The sequence below is a fragment of the Geotrypetes seraphini genome, chromosome 1 (genome assembly GCF_902459505.1).
Source record: "Geotrypetes seraphini chromosome 1, aGeoSer1.1, whole genome shotgun sequence".
Classification (NCBI taxonomy): Eukaryota; Metazoa; Chordata; class Amphibia; order Gymnophiona; family Dermophiidae; genus Geotrypetes; species Geotrypetes seraphini.
This window is the reverse complement of record NC_047084.1, coordinates 232,281,184-232,306,977: the sequence shown is the minus strand read 5'-3', so window position 1 is coordinate 232,306,977 and position 25,794 is coordinate 232,281,184.

Genomic DNA, 25,794 nt, shown 5'->3' with positions numbered 1-25,794 from the left:
CCCCCTCCCCCTCCCTCATATCTATCTATCTATCTTGGATCAGAGGTGGCATTCATAAAATTTTCCTCTCACTTACTTTATATTTCTCAGTTTTAGAACTTCAACTTTATCTTTAACATTATCTATTTTCTATTTTTGTTCTCTCTCATATTCAGATCAACACTACTATGAGCTAATGTTAATTTTACCCATTATGCAATATTGGCCTTTTTTTTTAATATATCACATTACAATTTTGATAAGTTTTCCATGGTGATTTGTTCAGATATCAGAGGTTTGTTTAGATGCATCATAGCATGCTAGTGCTTTGCATAAAATGGTTTGCAAAAATATAAAGTTCATCAGGTTAACCTTTAGAGATGAGCATCTCTGCATCTGAATTCACATCACTTGCTGTGTTGATCAGATATTGTAGGCAAGCAACGGTGTCGTTCAATATGCTGTAAAAATAACACTGCAGGGAAACAATTACATAGCAGTGTGCAGAACAATGGGTAGTACACCAAAGTTCTCATTGATAAATCATTAACTTTTTTTTTTTTTTTACAAATTCCCGCTAATCGTTGGTGATTACCTTCAGGTGGCTGTTTTCCAAAGATGAAGCAACTGACTGCAAACATCTGTGGGTTGTGAATCTCATGGAAGGAAATCTGTTAGCATGTGGAGGTCTCACAGGTTTTCATCTCTCATCTGCTTCGTTTTAAACAAACAAACAAAAAAAAATCAAACTTACGTTCTGCTAGAAATTACCCTTCACATTTAAAAAGAAGAGGAAAATAAAACAACAAACTTATCATTTTTATTTTCCATAACAGTAGCTCATTCAGTCATATATAAGGGACTGCTGAAAAGTTCTCAGTCCAGCCAACAAAGTTGGGGCAGTCTCCATCAAGGGCTATACACTTAGGCCCCGATTCTGTATAGGACGCCCGAACTCAGAAGCCGACGGACATCCTATATAGAATCGCGTCTAAGCCTGCCTAAAAAGAACCCGATTCTCTAACCGATGTCCGTGTTACAGACGCCCGTTGGAGAATTGGGTTGCCACTGAGCTTTTTGCAGCAAGGGATCTCCCTGCCACGATAAGTTTAGCGACAACCCGTTCCCCACCCCCTGCAAAGACTACCTGCATGAGGGATGCTCAATCCCTCCTGCTGAGACCCCCCCCCTGTAGATCGTACGGCAGGAGGGAAGCTGCGATACCGGTTTTAGCACGTGCTTAGCGTGCGCTGAATTGCTGCACATGCTAGACCTTAACGCCAGCATTAAGCTGGTGTTAGTTCTAGCCACGTAGCATGGGTTTAGCGTGCGCTAAAATCCTGTGTGCGCTAAAAACGCTATCGTAGCTTAGTAAAAGGAGCCCTTAGTCCAATGATTTTCAACTTTTTTCGTTCTGTATTTTTTCATTGGAACGACAAAAAAGTGGAAAATCATTGGAATGTGTGTATAACCCTCAATGGAGACTGCTCCAACTTTATTGGTTGGGCTGAGAATTTTTCAAAAGCCCTTTCGTATGAGAGTAAATGTTCTCCAGAGGGATGTGAATTGCTACATTTAAAGTTTGTAGGGTTTTTATTCCCTCATTTGGTATATTATCCCCCAGGAGCAGTGGTATAGCCAGAAGGCAATATTTGGATGGATCAACAAGTTGGATGGGTGGACACTAGGGATGCCAAGGTTTTTGAAAGAGATAAACCTAACACCTAATGCACTTATGTCTTGCCTCTTCTTACCCCTATCTACTCCCAATAACTTTAATGAGGTTAGAAATGCAGGTTTCAGTGACTGCAGGCCAGTGGCGTACCTAGGGCATGTGGCACCCGGGGCCCATAATTTTTTGACACCCCCCCATGTAAAAAAATATTTTTTGTAATAACCATGAAACTGAATAAATGGTCATAATAGAAACAGGCAGTGAAAATTTTCTTTTATTGAACCTCATATATGTAACCATTATTCCAAACATACCATAACATAACATAAATTATGTCTGAATTGTCATGACATCAGAAGTAGTTGCAGGTGATGTTTGGGACAGTTCTGATTGTGTTAGTTCGGTTTTATGTGTTTTTTGAATAGAAGGGTTTTTATTTCTAATTTGAAGGTTTTGTAGTTTGTGGTCGAGGTCAATAGGTTGTAGAGTTGGGGGTCGAGTTTTAGGAGGTTGTCGAACTGTTTTTTTCTTTTGACGTTTTTGGTTGGAGGGTGTGTGAATGGTGCGTGAGTTCTCCTATGTCTGGTTGAGGTGGATTGAATTATTTAGCTGAAGAAATTAGTTACCCCCCCCATTCCCCACACACATTAATTCTCTTCCATTTTTGTTCCCATTATAAAAAACACTGATAAGTTCTCAGAAAAAAAAATACATTAAAATAAGAAGTGAAAACAAAGGCCCCTACAGATGAGAACATAACATAAGAATAGCCTAACTGGGTCAGACCAAATGGTCCATCATGCCCAGTAACCCATTCTCATGGAAGCCAATCCAGGTCACTAGTACCTGGTCAAAACCCAAAGAGAAGCAACATTCCATGCTACCGATCCAGGGCAAGCAGATGCTTCCCCCATGTCTTAATAACAGACTATGGACTTTTCCTCCAGGAATTTGTCCAAACCTTTCTTAAAACCAGCTACGCTATCTGCTTTTACCATAACTTCTGGCCACTTCATTTTTAAGCTGAGATCTTTCCTTCCAAACAGAGACTTTGCTAGATGTCAAATACAGCACAAGGTAACTTCACACGGACTTAGCTGTGCAGGAAATGTGAATCTCCTCATACACCCACCATATAGTGCAAAAATGTGCAAAGGTCTGGTTTTTTTCTTTCGATCACTACATAGACTAATGCCACACAAGCAGCGCTGTTACAAACATATTCTATAGGTCAGTGATAAGGTTAACAGAGTTTCCTTCCTTGGACCAGAAGGAGATACTGACAAACCCCTGGAAGAGATCCCAAAACAACTACCCAGGAGCAACACCCAAAGACCCACTCAGTGTGTGAACCAGTTGAGTTGAGTGGACTAACTGGGGGGTGGAAATGGGCCCGGAGTTTGCTCAGCAGAATTTCCCAGATCACCTCTTCCTCTCAACACATTGACACGCTGCCTCCACCACTAGGAGCACCTCACCGGGTAGGCCAGCAATGCTATAAACTTTATAAAACACATTATTATATTTTCTTATAAAGCACATATTTTAACTGAACTCTCTGACATCCTCAGCCTTTCCATTCACAAAAATAGAAGGAAGAAAAGTTCCCATTTCCTGCTGTCTCATGTCCCCGGCCTATACAATATTTTTCTTCTGCAGAGTGCAGACCCTTCAAAAATCTGACCAAATCCTCATTTCACTTGCATTATAAAGTACTGAGGATGCCATCTCTCCCCAATCCCAGGTCCTAAAGTCTAAGACAGTAGCGCAAACTAGTGCTGCCAGATTCAGGAAAAAAAATTTAGATTCGATTCAGCCTATTGAATTGGTTTAACGATTCGATTTTCCTGCCCAATTGGGTGTTTTTTTCAAACATCCTGGTGTGTTTATTTTATAGCTTTTTCACCCCCCCCCCCTCCCCTTTGACTTCTCCTAACCACACTGGCGCTGTGGTGTAAATAAAATAAAGAAACAAAAAGGACTTTTCCTCTCTCTGTTAAATCCGAGCTCACGTTTGCGGTCTAACACCAGCTCTGGCAGGATACACATTTCAAATCTGACATATTGTAATCACAAAACAGAAAATAAAATTAGTTTTTCTACCTTTTTGTTGTCTGGTTATTTTTCTAATCTTGTTGGTCCAAGGCTCTGGTTGTCTTCTGATAACTTGCTTGCCAGGGTCTCCTTCTTTCTTCTTTCTCCGTGCTAACCATCCATCTGCCATCTCTGTCCTCCCCTTCCGTTTCCCTTCCCTACCCCGGATGTCTGGCATCTTTCCTTTTTTTGTCTCCCTCCACAGATCCACCTTTTCTTAACTACCCTTTCATCCAGCAGCTCTCCCTCCTTCCCCACCACCCTAGGGTCCACCATCTCTCCCTTTCTTTTCCCAACTACCCTCCTAACCAGTATCTCTATCCCCCCCCAACACCATCCCTTGTGTCCAACTTCTCTCCCTTTCTGTTCCTTCCCTCCCTAAAAACCATGCCCATCATCTCTCTCTCTCTCCTCTATTTTCAGACCCATTATTTCTTCCCACCCAAAGTCTGGCATATGCACATCTCTTTGAACCCCTCTCTCTTCCCTCCGTGTACTTCTACACCAGGGCCCCCCTCCCCTGAAGGCTTGTCCCCCCCTTAAAGGTCTGCATCCCACCCATGAAGGCCTGTCCCCCCCTTGAAGACCTGCCTGCACCCCCCTGAAGGCCTGCACCCTCCCCGAAGGCCTGCACCCCCCCCCCGAAGTCCTGCATCCCCCCAAAGGCCTGCATCCCCCTTGAAGGCCTGTCCCCCCCTTGAAGGCCTGCTTGCCTGTTCCCCTTGAAGGCCTGCCCCCCCCTGAAGGCCTGTCCCCCCCTTGAAGGCCTGCACCCCCCCCGAAGGCCTGCACCACCCCCGAAGGCATACACCCCCCTCGAAGGCCTACACCCCCCTCGAAGGCCTGCATCCCCTCGAAGGCCTGTACCCCCCCGAAGGCCTACACCCCCCTTGAAGGCCTGCCTGCCTGTCCCCCCCCCTTGAAGGCCTGTCCCCTCCCTGGAAAGCCTGTCCCCCCCCTAAGGCCTGCACCCCCCCCCCCCGACGGCCTGTCACCCCCCCCGAAGGCCTGCCTGTCCCCCTTGAAGGCCTGTCGTCATCCCCCGAAGGCCTGCACCCCCCCGAAGGCTTGTCCCCCCCTTTAAAGGCTTGCCTGCCTGTTCTCCATGAAGGCCTGTCACCCCCCCTCCACAAGGTCTGCCTGCCCGCTCCACCCTGAAGGCCTGCTGCCCCCCCTACCTCGAAGGACCCCTCGGCCCCACCACCAACACCACGAAGCACTGCTTATTCCTCCGGCCTCCCCGCTTCATTTCTCTGGGGAAACAGCCTGCAGCAAGATCGCGCGATGCCAGCGAACTTTGCTTTCTTCGGCTGTTTCCTCCGCCGCGGTCCCGCCCCTCCTCTGACGTCAGAGGAGGGGCGGGACCGTGGTGGAGGAAACAGCCGAAGCAGGCAAAGATTGCTGGCATCGCAATCTTGCTGCAGGCTGTTTCTAGACGCGACACCCGGCGCAGGGTGGGGAGACCGGACCGGACCAGGAGCACCCCCTCAGGGCTTGGCACCCGGGGCGGACCGCCCCCCACGCCCCCCCCCCCCTTGGTATGCCACTGCTGCAGGCTATACTGAGGAGTATGGTCCTTCAACACACATATGCTTTTTCTATATGATAATGAAAACAAATATATTCAGCATCCATAGAGCTCTCTACATCAACAATGGATGTAGAGCAGAGCTAGGACATTTCCCCATAAAACTCACTATACAAAGAAAATATAGGGGCTGATTCTATACAGGGCACCTAACTTAATTGGCAAAATACCCTTAATAGCCTTAAAAATTGTTAAAAATATATATATATATAATTGGGTGATAGGCACCTATCACATAAGAACATAACAATAGCCTTACTGGGTCAGACCAATGGTCTATCTAGCCTAGGAGCCCATCTTCACAGTGGACTCACAGCCTAGGAGCCCATCTTCACTAGTACCTGGCGAAAACCCCCAAATAATAGCAACATCCCATGCTACCAATCCAGGGCAAGCAGTGGCTTCCCCCATGTCTGTATCAATAACAGACTATGGACTTTTCCTCCAGGAAATTGTCCAAACCTTTTTTAAAACCAGCTGTTAACAGCTCTTATCACAACCTCTGGCAATGTGTTCCAGAGCTTAACTATTTTCTGAGTGAAAAAAATATTTCCTTCTACTGGTTTTAAAATTATTTTCTTTAACTTCATCGAGTGTTTCCTAGTCTTTGCAATTTTTGATGGAGTGAAACATTAATCTACTTGTACCCGTTCTACACCACTCAGGATATTGTAGACTTCAATTATATCTCTCCTCAGCTATCTCTTTTTCAAGTTGAAGAGCCCTAAACTTTTAGTCTTTCTTTGTCTGAGAGGAGATTCATCCCCTGTATCATCTTTGTCACTTTCATCCTATTCTAGTTCCACTATATCTTGAGGCACCTGAAATGTAGGCCTTTAGAACCCTGGCTTACATTTCAAGCACCTAAGTTTTTACATAGGTCCCGCTAGCCGTAATTCTGTAAACAGCGTCTAAGTGTGATTGACACATGGATGGCACCATTTTTCTAGGTGCCGGCTGATTTAGGCACCGTTTATAGAATCTGTCCATTTGTTTCTAGTATAATCTGAATAACAAGCATATTGTAAAGTAATACAAAAATACAGAAAACAAAAAGTCACTTAGAATCTAGAGCAAATCTAACTTGTCAGTACCAACTTTCAAAACAAAGATCTCTAAATATTGTAGAACCCTAAATATTACAGTGTGACCCTAAAATATCAATACATCTATCAGGAAAACTAAACAAGCCAAAAGATTAGGGCTCTTCAGCTAGGAAAAGAGACGGCTGAGGGGAGATATTGAAGTTCACAAAATCCTGAGTAGAGTAGAACAGACCTATTTTTTTACTCCGTCAAAAATTACAAGGACTAGGGAACACTCGATGAAGTTCCAGGGAAATACTTTTAAAACCAATAGGAGGAAATATTCTTTCACTTAGAGAATAGTTAAGCTCTGGAATGCATTGCTAGAGGTTATGGTAAGAGCGGATAGCGTATCTGGTGTTAAAAAGGGTTTTGACAAATTCCTGGAAGAAAAATCTATAGTCTGTTATTGAGAAAGACATGGGGGAAGCCACTACTTGCCCTGGATCAGTAGCATGGAATGTTGCTACTCTTTGGGTTTTTGGCAGGTACTGGTGACTGGACTGGCCTCCATGAGGATGGGCTACTTGGCTTGATGGACCATTGGTCTACCCAGAAAGGCTATTCTTATTCTAACTAATATAATACCTCAGTCACAGATACAAAACATAAATGCCAAATACGGACTATATAACCACAAATTATAAACATCAATTAAACTGAAACCCTAAGAAAGTCAACCAGTCAGATACAGTAGTAAAACGCCAAAGAAGATAAGGAGATCAAAGTATGGAAATAATAAGGAAAAGGCTACTAGATAATTTCCCCCATCCAAATTACTTAATACAACCTACTAATAAAAGTCAACATTCCCAGTGGAGATCTTATTTAAATCTAAATTTTATCCCCCAATATTTTACAATACATTTGCAAAGGTAAACTACTAGAAAATGCTAAGGGGCTAAGAGAGCTTTTTTTCATCCCTGTGTACACTTTTACTAAGCTGTGTGCGCTACAATGCCGTGCGCACTAGACACTAACACCTCCATAGAGCTGGCATTAGTTTATTCGCGTAGTGTGGGGGTTAGTGCACACTAATCTTCAGTGCGCGCTAAAAACGCTACTGCAGCTTAGTAAAAGGAGTCCTATGTTTAGTCACATCAGGATATACTTATATTCTCTTGCCATAGAATTTCTGAATTCTAGTATAATCTCAGCACAGCATTTAAATCTTTTTCAAACACAAATGATGCGACTAAAGTAGCCCTCTCAGAATCTTCAGATAATGATGTCTCAAGGGTTGTTGAAATATTCAAACCATCCACCTTTGCTTCTTGGTTTAAAGTTCCTGGTTGGTCACCCATAACTCTATTAACAGAAGGAATATAATGTAGTAAATTTTATTTAATGGAAGAATATTTTCAGGGGAATATTTAAGTATTTCAGTCAAATATCTCTTAACTACTTCGAGAGGGGAGACTCCTGGAAACTTAGGAAAACTCAAGAAGCAAAGATTAAGTCTTGAATTAAAATTCTCTATCTGTTCAATCTTTATGTGTAGCACAATTTTGTCCTTCACAATAGCAGTCATCAATTCTTGCAATGATTTAATATTGTCTTGAATACTCATAATTTGATCTGTAAAATCTATCTTTACCTCTCCAAATTCTTAGAAACAGAGTCTGCTTTAATCACAAGTGCTGAAGGGGGGGGGGGGGTTGCCAGGTGACCGGGGATGCTTCGGGGAGTGGTGGCAGGAGGAATTGGGCACTCCTCCTGCTGCAGACAGTCAGGGAGGGGGGGGGTTTCAGGGGTTTCAGCAGGAGGGAGTGGGTATCCCTCCTGCTGGCCATTAGGACACCTGTGTGTGATTCTCAAAAGCTGCTTAGGCAGCTGCTGAGACTGGGTGTCCTATATAGAATCAGGCACTAAGGGGTAAATTCTCTATTACTGCGTTTAACTTAGGCGTGCTTTGGACGTCCGATGTAAGTGAATAATTACAGAGTTAAGGGTCTTAATTAATGTTAATTGGAAGATAAACGACACATAGAAGTCCCTAAGAGGTAGTTGACGGACTGACGTCTACAGAAAGCATAGTCCCGTCTCCAGCTCTGGACGTGGGCGTTCTGTCGGCGTTCCGAATGGGGACGCTAGATAGGCGCTACCTGAGCGAACGCCTGCGTCTAAATATCGTGTATTATGTAGACGTAAGAAACCCTGGTCTAACTTGGATTTCAATGCCGTTTCAACTTTCATAATTGCGGCTCTTTGTTACACGTGAGGCAGACGTTCGCTGTGTTTTTTCATCAATAATTCCAATAGTGAGTTTGATTAGGTAATTTTCATCTTTTCTCTGTCCTAATAAATATAATGTCAATGGAACACGTTATATTGTATGGATAACAAACCACATTTCTGCCCGAACAATAATATAATTTACACATGGCTTTTACAACCCCCTTTTTTTTCTCAACAAACAGCACTGCAATCGGCTCTCTTTTGAAAGCAAAGAAAAAACAGCACACATTATCAGCACTTAAAAAGAGAATAAACAGATACACACCTTAACATTCAGCTTCCCTCATTGCAAAATGGAGGTCTTCAGTTGCACAAAACTGACCTCATTGTGACCTCATCAATCTGCACCTTCAAAGTAGTATGCCACAATTAAAAGATGTGCTGGGTGTAGAACTCACAACCTCTGGATGTTAGGAGCACAGGCTAGCTCCTAACACATAGAGCTACAGCTGCTTCTACATAGGTCCATCTCACCACCCTTTCATATCATACTTGACTGAGCTGTCTATGCTCATTAGCTATCATATCAGGATGAACTCAAATAAGTTTAAGCAAAGGAATGCCTAAAGATTTGGAAGGTTTTCAAGTAGAAAACAAATATCAAATATGTATTAAAGAATTGCAGCACAAATGACGCTGATCGGTAAGTGCAAAAAAACACCATTTTTCCGGGTATGACGCCTAAACTGAACAATTTACTTACAGTCATATATCCATTAGTACAGTGCTTAGAATGAAGATTAGCGTGTGAGAAAAATGGAGCTCCACCTCACATGCATTCAAGCACACTTGGGAATATGGGTTTGGGGCTCAGTGAAAGCAGCGCTTTTAACCATTGAGCTACCACTCTTTTGTCTCAGCCTATTATGAGATTATAGCTAAACTCCTTTTCCCTTAGCACTTCACTAAGATATGATATGACAAGGGAGCCAGAGACATTGGAGCAAAAGTTGCTGTAGGTCAGTGAGGAAAAGCACTCTCTACCAATCCTCTGGGCTTTGAGGGTTCAAATACCAGCCTGTATTTTACTTGTGGCATATCTACCTTCCAGGTGCACTTTGATGATGCTTTCTACTTCTTATAGGAGTTGAATATAACATTACTGTACAACTTTGCTGTGTAGCAGAAAAATAAACTTTTCCCCCTTCCATGCTAAGAATTTGAGTTCAACTCATCTTATATTTCTCCTTTTAAACATGGCATACTTTGTTAGTTTTTATCATGGTAAAGTATACATTTCTGAAATGGTGAAGAAACAATAATATACAACTGCAGTGTTTTGTCTCTTAGCAGAATTAACGGCCTATAAGAAGCGGTATAAGCAAATCCAAACTGCTATAAGCACAAGAAAGCATTTCTAGCTCAACATGGTAATGCTCATGTTCTGAGCTCTGACCTCTGAAACTCCCCGGTTTGACTACCACCTTTGCTCATTTTAATTAAGGTCCTAGTTTTTTCCTATTAGCTCTTATAACAGGGTCTACATGGTGGACTTTGCCATTTGTAAGGTGCACATTTCCCTTTCCAGGCAAACCTATTTTCAACTTACCATGGCTCGGACATCCTAAGCAGTGATGAGAGGAAACCTTTCCTCTGACAGCAAGATGACATTTGTGGATCGCCTGGTTAATGTGCTCTCATCACTGCTTAGGATGTCCGAGCCATGGTAAGTTGAAAATAGGTTTGCCTGGAAAGGGAAATGTGCACCTTACAAATGGTTGTCGCTGAAAATGAGTTCCAGTCTGCATCAGGCATATTGAAGTCCCCTAGCAGTACAGCTTCTCCTCGTAGAGTGATATTCTCTATGTCTTCAATTAATTCTGCGTCCATGTCTTCCAGTTGTCTTGGGGGTCTGTAAACCACACCTAGATACAGGCATTTTTCTCTGCCTCTTGCCAGGTTTACCCAGAGGGACTCCCCGGTGTACTTGACATCTGTGATCCTGGTGGTTTTGATGTCCTCTTTAATGTATAGAGCTACCCCCCCTCCTAACCTGCCCTCTCTGTCCTGACGAAGTAGATTTTAGCCCGGTATAGCCATATCCCACCCATGTGAGTCCGTGAACCAAGTTTCAGATATTGCCACCACATCTAGGTCGGCATTCCTTATTTCAGCCTCCAATTCTAGAATTTTGTTACCTAAACTGTGTGCATTGACATACATGGCCCTCCATATCTTGTGTTTGCTAAGTCCCTGTGACGCGTATCCTACCCGAGTCGGTGTGACTCCCAAAGAACTGTTTGCAATGTGGGTACTTACCTTGGACATGGAAGCGGAGTTTCGACTCACCTCATCAGGATAATTCCTTTCTGCACTAATATGTGAATGGGTACCCTCCCCCGACTTACCTAGTTTAAAGCCCTGTGAAGCAGGTGGGCTAGTCGGTGTCCGAAGACGTTCTTACCCCTACTGGTCAGATGGAGTCCGTCTGGTCCCTGAAGTCCTTGTAGTGCTTTCCCCATGGTTTAGGAATCCGAAGTTCATATCCCGGCACCATCCCTGTAGCCACTCGTTTGTCCTCAGGATACGTTCATCTCTGGCTCTTCCCTTGCCTCTAACTGGGAGGATCAATGAGAAAACCACCTGCGCTCTTGTCTGCTTCAGCCTCTCACCCAGTGCTCCAAAGTCTCTGGTGATGGTCTCCGGTGTGTTCCTGGCAGTGTCGTTGGTTCCTATGTGGACAAGAAGCATAGGAAAGTGGTCTCGGGGCATGAGTAGTCTATCCAGACTGGCGGTGACATCTCGTATCCTGGCTCCAGGCAGACAGCAGACCTCCCTAGATTGCATATCCGGTCTGCAAATTGGTCCCTCGGTGCCCCTCAGCATGGAATCCTCGATGACTATTACTCTGCGCTTCTTTGGGGGGAGCCGGTCAGTTGTCCCTGGAGATGGAGCTGGGTGTTGGGCCTGCTCCTGTTCCTTATCCTGTTCCTCATCGGCAGTTCCTTCCTGAAGAATCTGGAATCTGTTCCGTAGGACGAGTTGAGGGGTTGATGTATAGCAGCCCTGTTTGTAAGAAGAAGGAGAAGATGAAGAGATTGAAAAAGGGGGGGGGGGTCTCCTATGTTTGCCCATGGAGGAGGTCACCAGCTGCCAGGAGTCAGTGCTGCTAGCCATTTCCTGTATCCCAATTGTTGGTTTCAAAGCTGATGATTTGGGTATCTCGAGGATGGACTTGTCATGGGCCTGCTCGGTGATTTGGGACAGCTCCTGGACGACTCCGTCGATGTAGGCCTCGTCCTCTCGGATGCTTCTCAGGCGTATCACCTCCTCCCTGAGGCTCCTTAGTTCCTGCATGAGATCTCCATCCAGCTGTGCAGCCTCCTCTGTCTGTGTAGAGACTGTAGTGTAGTGCTGGGGGATGGTCTCGGTCTGCACAGAGACCTCTGTCCACCATCCTGGGTCTTCCTCCTTCTGCACGCAGTCCGTGGTCGCTTCCTGGATCCCCATAGCGACTGGAATACTGGTCTTGATTGTAGACTTTGCGCTTCTTGTCCTCCCTGCCATTGCTGAGTTGTAATTGAGGTCTGCCTGTCAGTAAGGAAGAGAATTAGGAAAATTAGAAAAATCTGTCTGTGAGCAGGTGTGAGATTTTGAAAGTTAGGGTGTCTGAGAGTTGGAAGATTGGGGTATCTAGTGCTTGAAAGATAAGGGTGTCTGAGAGACTGAGAGTTTGAGATGTCTGAGAGGGTTGCTGTCTGTGAGTTAGTATGAGAGCCTGTACGATTAGGGTGAAGGGATAGCTGCCATTAACCCCTAGATTTCTTACCTCTGTCCCCCTTTTCCATATTCAGCCTCTCTTTTTCCTTTCCTTCTTTTTAGTTTCAAACTTTCAAGGTTTGTCCTCCTATCATTAAGTGGATGGTATCTTTACCTTTCTTGTGTTCATCTACCCTTGAGTTCCTTTCCTTGTTCTTGTCAGAGATTGATAGTTGTTTTGTAGGTCAACCAATTTTAAACACTAGACCTTTTTAACATACTTTTAGAACAGCTTCACATCTTACCACACTCAGGGCTCCTTTTATGAAGCCGCTGAGAGAAGGAGGGAGATGGCAAGAAGGTAAAGCATGGAAGCTCTGGAAGAATCCCTGTAAGTCCTGACATTATTAAACCAGGTGAAGTGGGATAGGAAAAAAAACCCATAAGCTCACAGAAACTGTTCTCTCTACAAAAACCCTTCTCTCCCCCTGCAACTAGCATCTTATCTCTGCAGCTGATGGAAACAGTAGATTAACTGTAAAAAGATATTTCACACAATTTACCAGAAGACATGCAAGAATGAAGAAATACCCAGTTTTTAAGCAAAGTTAACTACTGTGTCAGTGAAACTAGAGAAAAAGCAACAGGTCCTGATGCTGCGGTCTGGCATCAGGGCCCACCCAGTCAGATACCATGAAGAGATAAACAGAACATGGTCTGAAGATATCATCTAAAGTGTCAGAAATATTTGCAGTTGGGAGGAGGTTTATTGCTCGGAAATGCATATATGGTATAGAAACAGGCATTTCGGGGAATAGGTTAGGTCTTACGGGAAACAGAGTGAACATATAACATGGCAGGTGAACCAGCCAATAAATGAATGTAGTTAGGCAGCAGTGCATAGGAAAATAGCCAATAAGGAGGTATCATGTGATCTAGGCCAACGTGGTGTTGGCCACTAAGAAATGTATAAAAACCAGGCCTTTAGAAGGGAGAGGGCAGAACAGACATCAGAGGATCTACAGGCCTGGAGATCCACCTTCTGTTACGCTATATGCTAAATGATTTATTCCTGTAAGCTGTTACTGATTGACTAAATAAATATATACTTATTGAAACCAGTATATAGCGTTCGAGGTCTCATTACCGAGGTAGGCCTGGACAGCTACCTACATCACCGCGTTAGCGGCTTAACGCGCATACTAGCGCGCGCTAAACTGCCAGCTGCGCTAGACGCTAATGCTAGCATTGAGCTGGCATTAGTTCTAGCCGCATACCACGGGCTTAGCGCATGCTAAAAAGCTAATGCGGCTTCGTAAAAGGAGCCCTTAGCGTGAAAGAGAATTGTTTATTAAAACAATAGAAGACATAGAGGAGGTAGAGAAATAATTTGTCCTCCACTTCATGTTAGTGATTAAGGTGCTTCTAAATATCCATTAGCTTCATGAATTTTCCTTGTGGTATTGGGACAGATTTCAATTGTTAACACATTTGCATTGTAAATTATGGCAGATAAAGATCTGAATGTTCCATGCAGTCTGCCTTGTAATCACATGAATTACAATTTCATGATTAAATTAAATGTCTTTTTTTTCTTTATTATTTCTGCGTCAAAGACCTTAGAAGTCTACCTGGTATTGTCCTTAAGTTCCAACTACTGGAGTTTCCACTGAAGCTCACTCCTGCCTGTCCAAACCATCTTCTTTGCTGGATTCAGCCTGTGAAAATTTGCTCATTCATATTCTAATTAGCAATCCTCTGTGTTCATCACATGATTTTTTGAATTCCATCACTTTTTTCCTCTCCACTACTGCCCTTGGGAGGGAATTCCAGGCATCCACCACCCTCTCCGTGAAAAATAATTTCCTAACATTACTCTTAATTATACCATCCCTCAACCTCAATTTATATAGTCTAATGTTACCAATTCCCCTTCTCTGGAAAAGATTTGGTCCTATATTAATACCTTTCAAATATTTAAATGTCTGTATCATATCACCTCTGTTCCTTCTCTCCACCAGAGTATACATGTTGAGGTCTTCTAGTCTCTTCTTTAATTTCTTTTGGTGCAAACCTCCTACCATTTTTTGTTGCTTTCCTCTGGACCACTTCAAATTTTTTTATATCCTTGGCCAAATACAGCCTCCAAAACTGAACACAATACTCCAAGTAGGGCCTCATCAATGACCTGTACAGGGGCATCAACACCTCCCTTCTTCTGCTGGTTGTGCCTCTCTCTATACAGCCTAGCATTCTTCTGGCTACAGCCACCACCTTGTCACACTATTTTGTCACCTTCAGATCCTCAGACACTATCACTTCAAGGTCTCTCTCACCCTCTGTGCATATTGGCCTCTTGCCTCCCAGCACATACATCTCCCTCAGATTTCTGCTTCCCAAATGCATCACTCTGCACTTCTTTGCATTGAATTTTAGTTGCCAGACATCAGACATTTGTCACATTGTTTGCAGCTACTACTACTACTACTGTTTCTATAGTGCTACAAGACATACGCAGCACTGTATATTAAACACTGAAGTGTCAGTCCCTTCTCAAAAGAGCTTATAATCTAATTATGACAAACAGGACAAAATCCATTGTACATTTAAGGCATTTTGTTTGCTGGCTTATTTCATTGTACTTAAGCACTGCACTGTACAAACAAAAACATATAAAAAGGGATAAAACATATGCATGGTATAAAGAGAGATCCATAGTGTCATAACTAAAGTCAAGTAGATGTTGCCATACATGGTAGGGTTGAAGCAGGCTAAGCATTTCTTATTTGATCTCTGAAGATCCCACAGCATTGTTCCAGGCTACATTGAGTGGCTTGTGACCCTTCAGTAAAAAGTGTCAACCTGAGATCACTGTGCATATTGTGGCAACTCTGAACTCTCTATGTGTTATCTATAATGCCACTGGGAAGCTATTGTACTCAATACTAACAGTTTAACATTCAAATATTTTATTAAACTATTGGTTTACCACCTTGTTACAGAACATACTTTCACAATTATTATAAAATCATTTAAATAACCATATGTACAAAATTACACAAGAGAGACCAAGCATTCACACATCAAACATCATTCATTACATCCTCAAACTTGCAGTTGTCGTTATTCATCATAGACCATTTAGTTCCTTTTTCCAGATATATCAATGTGTTCATTAACTCCGGATCCCACATTGATCCTTAAACGATCGTTGAATGTTTCACAATCTCATAAAGGTTCTTCTACACATAAGATGCAGTGTAGCCCAACACCAAGTTGTGTTTCGCTGTTACGCATCTTCAGGAGCTGTGTCTGTAAGGACTTCCAGTGTCATCTACACATTCATACAAACATATCATAAAATAAACATCCATCATTTTAATATACCTTATGTTTAATCAATACTACTCATCATTATATACTGTATACTAATTTGTTATCACCTTGAAGCAGCTCGGGGGGAGAGCATACCATTCTCCTGCACACTTCATATGTGCTATCTATAAGTTATGGATGTAGAACAAATCGAAAAGAGACAGCTTTATCCTTAGCAGCCTTTCAGTGTTCCACCAAAGCACATCCAAAATAAACAAGTAATGAGAAAACTAATTCCCATCACACAAAATACAACTGGTTAAATATTCCAATTGAACAGGCAAAAAATGAGTAGGTTGCAAGAGCAGTAGCAACATTGTTTAGTGAAAGAATCTGCGTGCTTCCCTCCCCTCCACACTATGGGGGTCATTTATTAATGGATAGTCTGAGCTGTTTGGAAATGTACCCTCTGTGTTAAGCATAGCATGGCTAATTCTCTTTATATGTTTGCATTTGCTGATTTTTCCAAAGTGGTTTTTGTTATTGTATAGCTCACTAGTCTGATGTTAGTCATACTGTCAATCTACTCCAGGCATGCATTGACTTCTGCGGTACTTCCTATCCTCATAGGGTTGATTTTGGGATCCTCTCTGAGAATAACACAAAGTGGATTTTTTTTTTTTTCCAAATAGTCTAATGCAGCTAGAAGGATTGCTTTTTAAATAAAACCAAACCAAAAGCCTCCCACAATATAAGGTGATATCTTTTTCTTGAACTAAGGGGCCCTGCTACTAAAGGGTGTTAAGTCCTAATGCATGATTAACATGTGAGAAAAGACTTATCACAAAATGAATTAACACTTTTTGTGGCAATTTTCCTGTTTTTGTGTGCTATGCATGTTAACTATTTTTTAAAGAGTGGAGAGTGGATGCTCTTGTATATTCTGGCTAGTGTGGTATGATTAGCACATGCTAGCTGGATAATGCAGGGTTAATGTGAGAACACTTATCTCCTAAACAGGATCAGTGCTCCTGCAGTAATTTTTGCAGGTCTCAAATGTTAATGAGAATATTAGCATAGAAAGCAGAAAAAGAAAAGAAAAAGCTCTAACAAGTGCCACATGAAACCTGGGCTTAGTGTTGGGTTGAATGAATGAATGAAAAGAAACAGTGAAGGCAATCTCTGTGGTGTTGTTGTTGGGTTTTGTTTTTTTATTTTTTTTTAAATAAATTTTCATTGATTGTATCAAGCAAAACACTTATACAGAAAATAATAATATAGTCTAATTCATATCAAGGAAAAAATATAGAAAAAGTAATAGACTAATCATTCTCAAGTCCACCATTTGGATCCAAAATTACACAAGGTAGAGTATTTTAGGAAATCACTAGGATACCTAGGAAAAAGTAACATACATCATCTAATACCTGAAAACAGAAATTAATTTCTAAGAGCTCAAAAACTTCATACTTCTTCAAGGTGTTTTGTGGACAGAAAAACAGTTAGATGAGAAGGTTCAAAGAAAACATATTTCAATGATTGATATCATTTGAATGGATATCTTAAATAAAAAGTTCCACCCATAAGAGTAACTCATGGTTTCAAAAGCAAAAACTGATGTCTTCATTTTTGCGTATCCTGAGAAAAATCTGGGAATATCTGGATCTTAAAGCCCCAAAATTCTGTCTGTTTTTAAAGAACATTTTTAAGATCCACATCTTAACAAGTAAAAGTGCTACCAAAACCACTAATGTTGAAGATTTAGCCGCCTCTCTATCAGAAGTTTCCAAAATCTTTGAAATATCTGGACATGCTTTATCTTGATTAAGATTTTGTTGATTAATATTTTTTAATTGATAGGTAATAAACTTGAGAGAAAGGAGGAATTGTTTCTTCAGGTACTAAAAGTATTCCCACAAAATATCTTTTCAACATCTCTCTCGGTGTTACTGAAAACACCTGAGGGAAATTCAAGAAATGTAGATTATTATTCTGAAAATTATTTTCTATAGATCCAATTTTTCTCCTCAAGTTAACATTATCTTTTATCATAACTTCTTGTGTTTTCCATATCTCACTTAAAACTGTCTGGGTGAATTTGGATGTTTAGGGTTACCAGATGACTGGGAAAACCAGGCCATGTTCTCTTTTTAGGGCGGGGCTGGGGGTGGAATGGGGCAGGGCCAGATATCTTTTTTTTATGAGGAAATCTGGCAACCCTAGGTAACCCTAATTAAAATTATTTACTTTCCTTTCCTCTATCACTCCCCTTCTTCTCTTTTTTCATCCTGTCTGCTCTGTATGGTTTTTTTTCTTGCTTGCTTCTCTTCCTCATCTCTCCTGCAGTCCCTTCTTATTCTCCTACAATTCTCTCTCACTTCTCCTGTTCACTCTCAGCCTCTCGCACTGTATTCCAAGCCTCATTCTGGTGTTCCTATGTCCTCTTTCAGTGTGTACTAAGTTTCACTCTGATTTTGAGTACCATCCTATACAGTTTTTTTTAATTATTATTATCCAGCTGCAGAACAAACAGGCAGGCAGGCTTGGCCTCTTCTTTTCTCCTCTTCTGGGCAGCTGCCGACTGCCTGCTGTATGCACGCCCATCTCTATGATATTGCACAGCAGGCATTTATTTCTCAGGATACTGCCTCCTGACAAAACAACAATATAAAAAAACAGCCCAGACCCCCTAACAGAGTCCTAGAAAAGAGGACATGTCCGGGGAAATCCGGACATATGGTAACCCTTGCTTAGTGCACCCAAAAGTCTTGTATCTAAATGCGATAAGGCCACATTTTATTGCACATTAGTAAAAGAGCCCCTAAGTTAATATATTTTTGATTAACTTTCAGAGGTTAAAAACTCCTTCCACAGGTTACATCAGTTTGAGCAAAAAAATGACAATGCTAGTGGTGGGGGAGGGGGTGCGGGATGACAGATGAGGGAGAGATAGATAGGTAATCAGAAAGTGATAACAGTAGAATTTTACAGTTTTTAATGTGATTGGATACCTAGAGGGGAGATATGATAGAGTTGTTTAAATACCTATGTGGCATAAATATGCATGAGGTGAGTCTCTTTGAATTGAAAAGAAACTTCAGAGTGAGAGGGCATGGAATGAAGTTAAGTTTCAAGTTTTATTTCTATTTGATATACATTAGTGATTTTTATTCCGCCATTACCTTGCAGTTCAAGGCGGATTACAGAAGAGGATTTCTGGACATGTTCAGAGGTGCTACAGAGTAGAGTGGGTTGCTTCAGAGGATTAAAATGTTTCATTCGTTGTTAGTCTTCATGGATTTCTTGAATAGCAAGGTTTTTATTTCTTTTCTGAAAGTTTTGTAGTCTGGGGTTGTGATTAGTAGATTAGAGAGTTGGTGGTCTAGTTTTGCTGCCTGTGTGGCTAGAAGACCATCGTACATTTTTTCTGTTTGATGTCTCTAATTGGAGGGTATGTGAATGGTGTCTAGGTTCTCCTGTGTCTGGTTGTGGTAGTTTGGATCAGGCAGTTGTTCACGTAGGCTGGGCTGTCACCATTTATGGATTTAAATAGTAGACAGTATAATTTAAATAGTATTCTTGCTTGAATTGGGAGCCAGTGTGAGTCAAGGTATGCCTCGGTGATGTGGTTGTGTTTTCTTAGTGGATAGATTAGTCTCAGGGCTGTGTTTTGTACTGTTTATAGTTGTTTTTATCATTGTTGCGGGGCTGGGGAGATAGAGGATGTTGCAGTAGTCAAGGAGACCTAGGACTAGGGACTGGACCATGAGCTGGAATTGTTTTCTGTCAAAGAATTTTAGAACTTGCCTTAGGTTTCTCATGACCGTGAATGATTTCTGTATTGTTTTGTTGATTTGTGGTTGCATGGTGCAGCATCTGTCTATCATCATTCCCAAAAGATTTAAAGTGGTTTGAATGGGGTGTGTTATTTATTTTATTACTAGTTTTGTTATAGTTGGGGTTTTATTTTTTCGAGAAGTATGAATTTTGTTTTGTCTGGGTTCAGTTTTAGTTTGTGGTCTTTCATCCATGTTCATCTGTTTCTAGAGTTCTGTGTAGTGTGTCTGTCATGGTGGGCGTTGGTTGATCAAAAGGAAGGAGAATGGTGATATCGTTTACATAGCTATAGGACAGGGGTAGGGAACTCCGGTCCTCGAGAGCCATATTCCAGTCGGGTTTTAAGGGTTTCCCCAATGAATATGCATTGAAAGCAGTGCATGCAAATAGATCTCATGCATATTCATTGGGGAAATCCTGAAAACCCAACTGGAATACAGCTCTCGAGGACCGGAGTTCCCTACCCCTGCTATAGGAGATTAAGCCTATTTTGTCTAGACAGGTGCCGAAGGATGCAATGTAGAGATTGAAGAGTGTTGGGGATAATGGCGATCCTTGGGATATGCCACAGGAGTTGGACCATGGTTGTGATTTTTCATTGTTTGTCTTTACTTTGTAGATCCTGGATTGTAGGAATCCTTGAAAGCATGTGTGTACTTTGCCTGTGATTCCTATTGTATCTAGTATTTATAGCAGGATGTCGTGATCTACCAGGTCAAATGCTGCAGTGAGATCTAGTTGTATAATTAGCATTTTTTCTGCCTGGTGTTGTCTAGTTGTGTCCAGAAGGGAGCCTAGTAGTGTCTCAGTGCTGAAGTTGGTTCTGAATCCAGACTGTGTAGGGTGGAGCAAGTTGTGGTTTTCTAGGTAGCTGGTGAGGAGTTTAGCTACAAGGTCTTCCATTAGCTTGACATATAGTGAATTGAGGCTATGGGTCTGTAGTTGGATGGTTGATCTGTTGCTCCTTTCGGGTCTTTTAAGATTGGGGTGACAATGATTTTGGAGAGGTCTTGTGGGGAAAGGCCATCTGTGAGCATGGTTTGTATCCATTGCATGAGGAGAGTGTGGAATTGTAGGCTGGAAGTTTTTAATAGGTATTGAGGGCATTAGTTGAGATCGCAAGCTGCGTGGCTGTATTTTTTATAGAGTTTGTTAAGGTCGGACCATTGTATTATGGAGAAGTGGGACTAGGTTCTATCTGCTGCAGCTGAGTCTTTTTTTTGTGGGGACATTGTGATCTCTTCTAGGTGGGTCGGGGTTCCTGCAAAGTTTGTCCTGGCAGTTGTAATTTTGTTTTTAAAGTATTCAGCTAAAAGGGTGGCTGAAGGGGAAGGGTTGTCGTTTTTGGCTAGGTAGGGTTTGGTGTCTGTGAGTTCTTTTAGTAATTGGAATAGTTTTTTTGTGTCTTGGGCTTCTATGCCTATTTGGTTTGTGTAATATGTCTTTCTTTTTTCTTTTAGTTTTAGTTTGTATCGTTGGTTTAGTTTTTATCCATGCTGCTCTTGTGTGTTCTTGGTTACTTTTTCTCCATTTTCTTTCTAGTTGTCTGCATTGTCTTTTGAAAAGGAGTAGTTCGTTGTTGAACCATTTGTCTGATCGTCTGCTGATTCTGGTTTTTGTTTGTATTGGGGCTAGCTCATCTAGGATAGTTGTACTTATATTGCACCATTGTGAGATGAAGTCTTTGGGGTCACATTCTTGGATTGTAGCATCTGTTTTGTTCCAGAATTTGGAGGGGTCAATATATATACGTGATTTGCAGGTTAAGCTTTGGGATTTTGGTTTGGTTTTGCCTTTGGCCCAGTTGATATTGAAGGTATATGTGTAATGGTCTGAACAGATGGATCTGGACCATTTTCCATTTGAGGTTTGAACCTCTGGTAGAATGGGTTTTTGGGTCTTGAAGGCTGCAATGTCAAGCTGGTGACCTTTTATACCACTTAAAATCAATCATAAGCAGTTTACATAAAAATATAGTCTAAAAATTAATCTAAAACAGGGAGAACAAACATGGACAATTAAAATAACAAGAGGTACAACATAGGATATGAAAGGAAAACAGCAAGGGTTACATCATTTAATAAAATAAAAAAATTGGATGGAGAAAGGAAAAAAAACCAAAAGGGAGTATGAGAGAACTGAAAACAGGATCCAAATTTATACCCCAAAGGCATCTTAGAAAAGAAAGGTTTTGAGGCTTGCTTCAAATTTGGCAGTGTTAGTTTCTTGTTGCATATTTGAAGGGAGGGAGTTCCACAGTGTGGGTGCTATTACTGAGAAGATTGTTTAGTGAGTCATGCCATAGATCAGGGGTGCCCACACTTTTTGGGCTTGCGAGCTACTTTTAAAATGACCAAGTCAAAATGATCTAGCAACAATAAAATTTTAAAAAAAAACACAACGCACACTGTACGCATAGAAAATGTTAATTATCATTCCTATTCCAGGGTTTTTCAAAGAGGTCAAAGCAGATGACTCTATGCACTATCACCTCAGTAACAACCATACAAAAATAGACAAATATACCCCCCTCCCATTTTACTAAACCACGATAGCAGTTTTTAGAGCGCAGGGAGCTGCGCTGAATGCCCAGCGCTGTTCTCGACGCTCATAGGCTCCCTGCGCTAAAAAACTATTGCGGTTTAGTAAAAGGGGACTTTAGTGTAAAATATAGACAGCAGATATAAATTCAGACACATTTTGATCACTAAATTTAAAATAAAATCATTTTTCCTACCTTGTCTGGTGATTTCAAGAGTCTCTGGTTGCACTTTCTTCTTCTGACTGTGCATCCAATCTTTCTTCCCTTCTTTTAGCCTGTATGCTTCCTCTCCTCCAGACCTCATTCCTTCCCCCAACTTTTCCTTCTTCTTCCCTGCCCTTTCTTTCTCTCTGCCTCCCTTTCTTTTTTTTCTGTTTCTCTTCTTTCCTTCTGTCTCCCTGCCTGCCCTTTTTCTTTCTTTCTCCCTGCCCTCCCCCAAGCCACTGCCATCAGGGACCAGGACCCAAACCGCCACCAATAACAGGCCTGAAAGCCGACGCCGCCCCAAGCTGTCCATGCTTCGGCCGACCAGCATTCCTCTCCCTGACGTCAATTCTGCCGTCGGGAAGAGGAAGGCTGATTGGCCCAAGATCGCGATCGACCTATTGGGGGAAATGCTGCCGGGTCCTGCCTTCGCAGAAACAGAAAGTAGGCAGGACCCGGCAGCAAGAAGAGCAAATACTTCAATAACCTGTCTCCCGCCTTAGCCCATAGCGAACGCTTGCTTCAGGGCTCTCAACATGTGCATGCCGGCTTCCCTTCTCCCCCCCCGGACATAACTTCCGGTTTCTGAGGGAAGAGAAGGGAAGCCGGCATGCATACGTTAGAGCCACGGAGCATAAGTTCGCTACGGGCTGAAATCTCCAAGCCGTTTTTTTTTGTTTTTTTTAAATGTTCAGCAGCGGCGGCAGCAGCAGCAGATGATAGCTGGGCGGACCGCCCAGCTAAAAGGCCCTAGAGAAAACACTGGAGAGGAAGGCTGATCGGCCCGGTAGATCAGGACGGCAACACAAGTCTATCACGGAGCCCGGGATGGGCTCCGCGATCGACTCGCGTTGCCTTCCTGAGCTACTGGTCGATCGCGATCGACGTGTTGGGCACCCCTGCCATAGATTATCTGACGGATGGAAGGAATTGCAAGAAGATTTTGTTGTGATGAACAAAGAGATGTTAAACTCAGGAGTAATCTAAGGAAATACTTTTTTATAGAAACTGTGTCTGAATACAAGAAAACATGGGAGAGGCATTTGAAATATTTTAAGGAAAGGAGAAGATAGGTGATGCTGTGGATGAGCAGACTGGATGGGCCATTTGACTGTAATCTGCCATCATGTTTTTAGATCTTTGTTCTCCCATTATAAACTATACAGTCATACAGCTTTGTTACCTTTTGATCTTTGCTCTATCTCTCTTTCCTCTTTTTGTCCACCTTTTCCTACCACCCCCACTTTGTCCTTTTGGAATATTATTGGAATGTTCTTATTATTCACTTAAATATTCTAATATTGCTATTTTCTGCTCATACTGTCCAGACTTCAGGAAGTAGGTTTTAATCTCCACTAGCTAGTCAAAAAATGTATTTATTTGGTCCAGTTAAAAAGTATTATATTGTTTTCAATTTGGTTTCATTTAATCACCTTTAAAGCAGAATAATACAGCAACCATGGGCACAGCTATCATTGAGCGAGCACGGTAAATGTCCAGGACTACCCAATAGTAGGGGCCTCCTGCTGTCCTCTGCTCTTTCCACAGTGTCCAGTACTGTTCTCTTCCTTCCTGCCCTGCGCATATCTGGAATCTCTTTCTTTTTCCCATCCCCTGGTAGACCTCCAAAATCCCAGCAGGTGGCCAGCACAGACAGAAATGTGAACAGGCCACCTGTGGACGGCCTGCCAAGGTCTTTCCTCTGCTGTATCCCACCTCTTGTGATGTCACTACCTGTGGGTAGCTGCAACAGAGGAAAAGCCCTGACAGGTCTAGTCTCAGACAGCTTGTTCACATCGCTGCATCTGCCAGTCACCCACTGGGATTCTGGAGGATCACTGGGGAAAGCAGAAGGAGATGTTGAACCTATGGGGGAGAGGGAGGAGTAAGCAGCTGAAGGAGATGTAGAACCCACATTGAGGAGGCAGGGTGGGAAGAAAAGAGGGGAAAAGAAATGCTAGACCTGAATGGGAAGAAAAGAGAAAGAGAGAGAGACTTCCACACTAAAAAGGGGGGGGGGGGAAAGAGGGGGATGGATGCTGCACCAATAGAAAGAGGGAATGAGAGATGTCAGACCATGAGGGCATTGGTCAAGTTGCCAGAGAAGAAATGCTGGCCCTGCGATGTGGAAAGGAAGGCAAGGGTGACAGAAGAGAAAGGGAGCAAAAATTCTGGTCCCAGGGTATGGGGTACAGGAGGAAAGGAAGAGAGAGGGGAAAAGCTGGACATGAAGAGGGAAGGGACATTGGCACAGAGAATAGATACTGGATATAAAGGGAAAAAAATATATATATATGTATGTATACATTTTTTTTCTAAATGTCTTAATTGTAATGCATCAAGCTTGCAGAAATGTGCATCTCTGATATCTTGTATTTAAGTATTACTTTTACTATCATCATCATAATTCTATGTAGGTGTGGAATGTGTCTTGATTTTGTTGAGTTTTGTTTACTGGAGCTCTGAAAGAGCTTTCCCTTCTCTGGGGTTACTGGGGGCCCATTTTAATTTTTCTATCTGGGGCTCACTGAATCCTAACTCCACCACTGTCAGCAACCACATTTCATTTTTTTTCCAGGACTTTAGCTGAGTAATCTAGTATAAGTTGTTTTCATAATCAGGACCATTTCCTTTAAGATGTGTTTTCTGTCACTATTGCTTGGCTTGAGGAAAACAGATGTTTAGGGATGGGATCTCATTTTCTGGAGATTAGGAACCTCCAAGTTAATGTGCAAATTATAGTGTTTTGAAAAGTTTAATTGCCATGAGTTCACAAGGCTCCCTGATTTCTTTTAACTTGTGGTTTCTGACTTTGATTTACTGCAAGTTTCATAGTTAAGAAAAATAGACCACTTCCCTAGTTTTTCTAATTTGTTAAACCGGCATCCTAACTTTTCAATTTTATCTCAAAAAAGAATATAATGGAAGATGCATTTTTCTCCAGATCATGCAGTTACAAAATTTAACAAAGCTGTAGTTGTAGAGATACTGAGAAAGAATGATCAGTTAAAAAATCACATTGCAAATGCTGATTGAGCCCATATAATTCTACGGCATTTCATTCATGCATACATTTCCAGGGATTTATTTATTTATACCTTAAGGGGCTTAAGGGGCTCATAATCAAAAAAAGAAAATGTTCAAAAAGTGGCCTAAATCGGAACTTGGATGACCAAAAAGACAGATCATCCAAGTACCGATAATCAAAGCTGGTTTTAGACGTTATCTAAAATCAGCTTAGGCCTTTACTCTGCCTCTGAACGACTAGAGCGAAAAGAGGCATTTTTAGAGGAGGGGAAAGGGCAGGAGGTAGGCGGGAGGTGGGCCGACCTAGACTTAGTTGTACTGCAAATATAACCAAAATCCGTCTAGGGAGATGGCCCAGTCGGAACCTATACGTTTTGACTTAGACCAAGTCAAAACAGGTATAAGTTCTGAATAATAATAATAATAAATTTATTCTTTATACTGCCATTACCAAGAGTTCTAGGTGGTTTACACCATAGGAAACTGAACAATCAGTGAAATACATTCATAG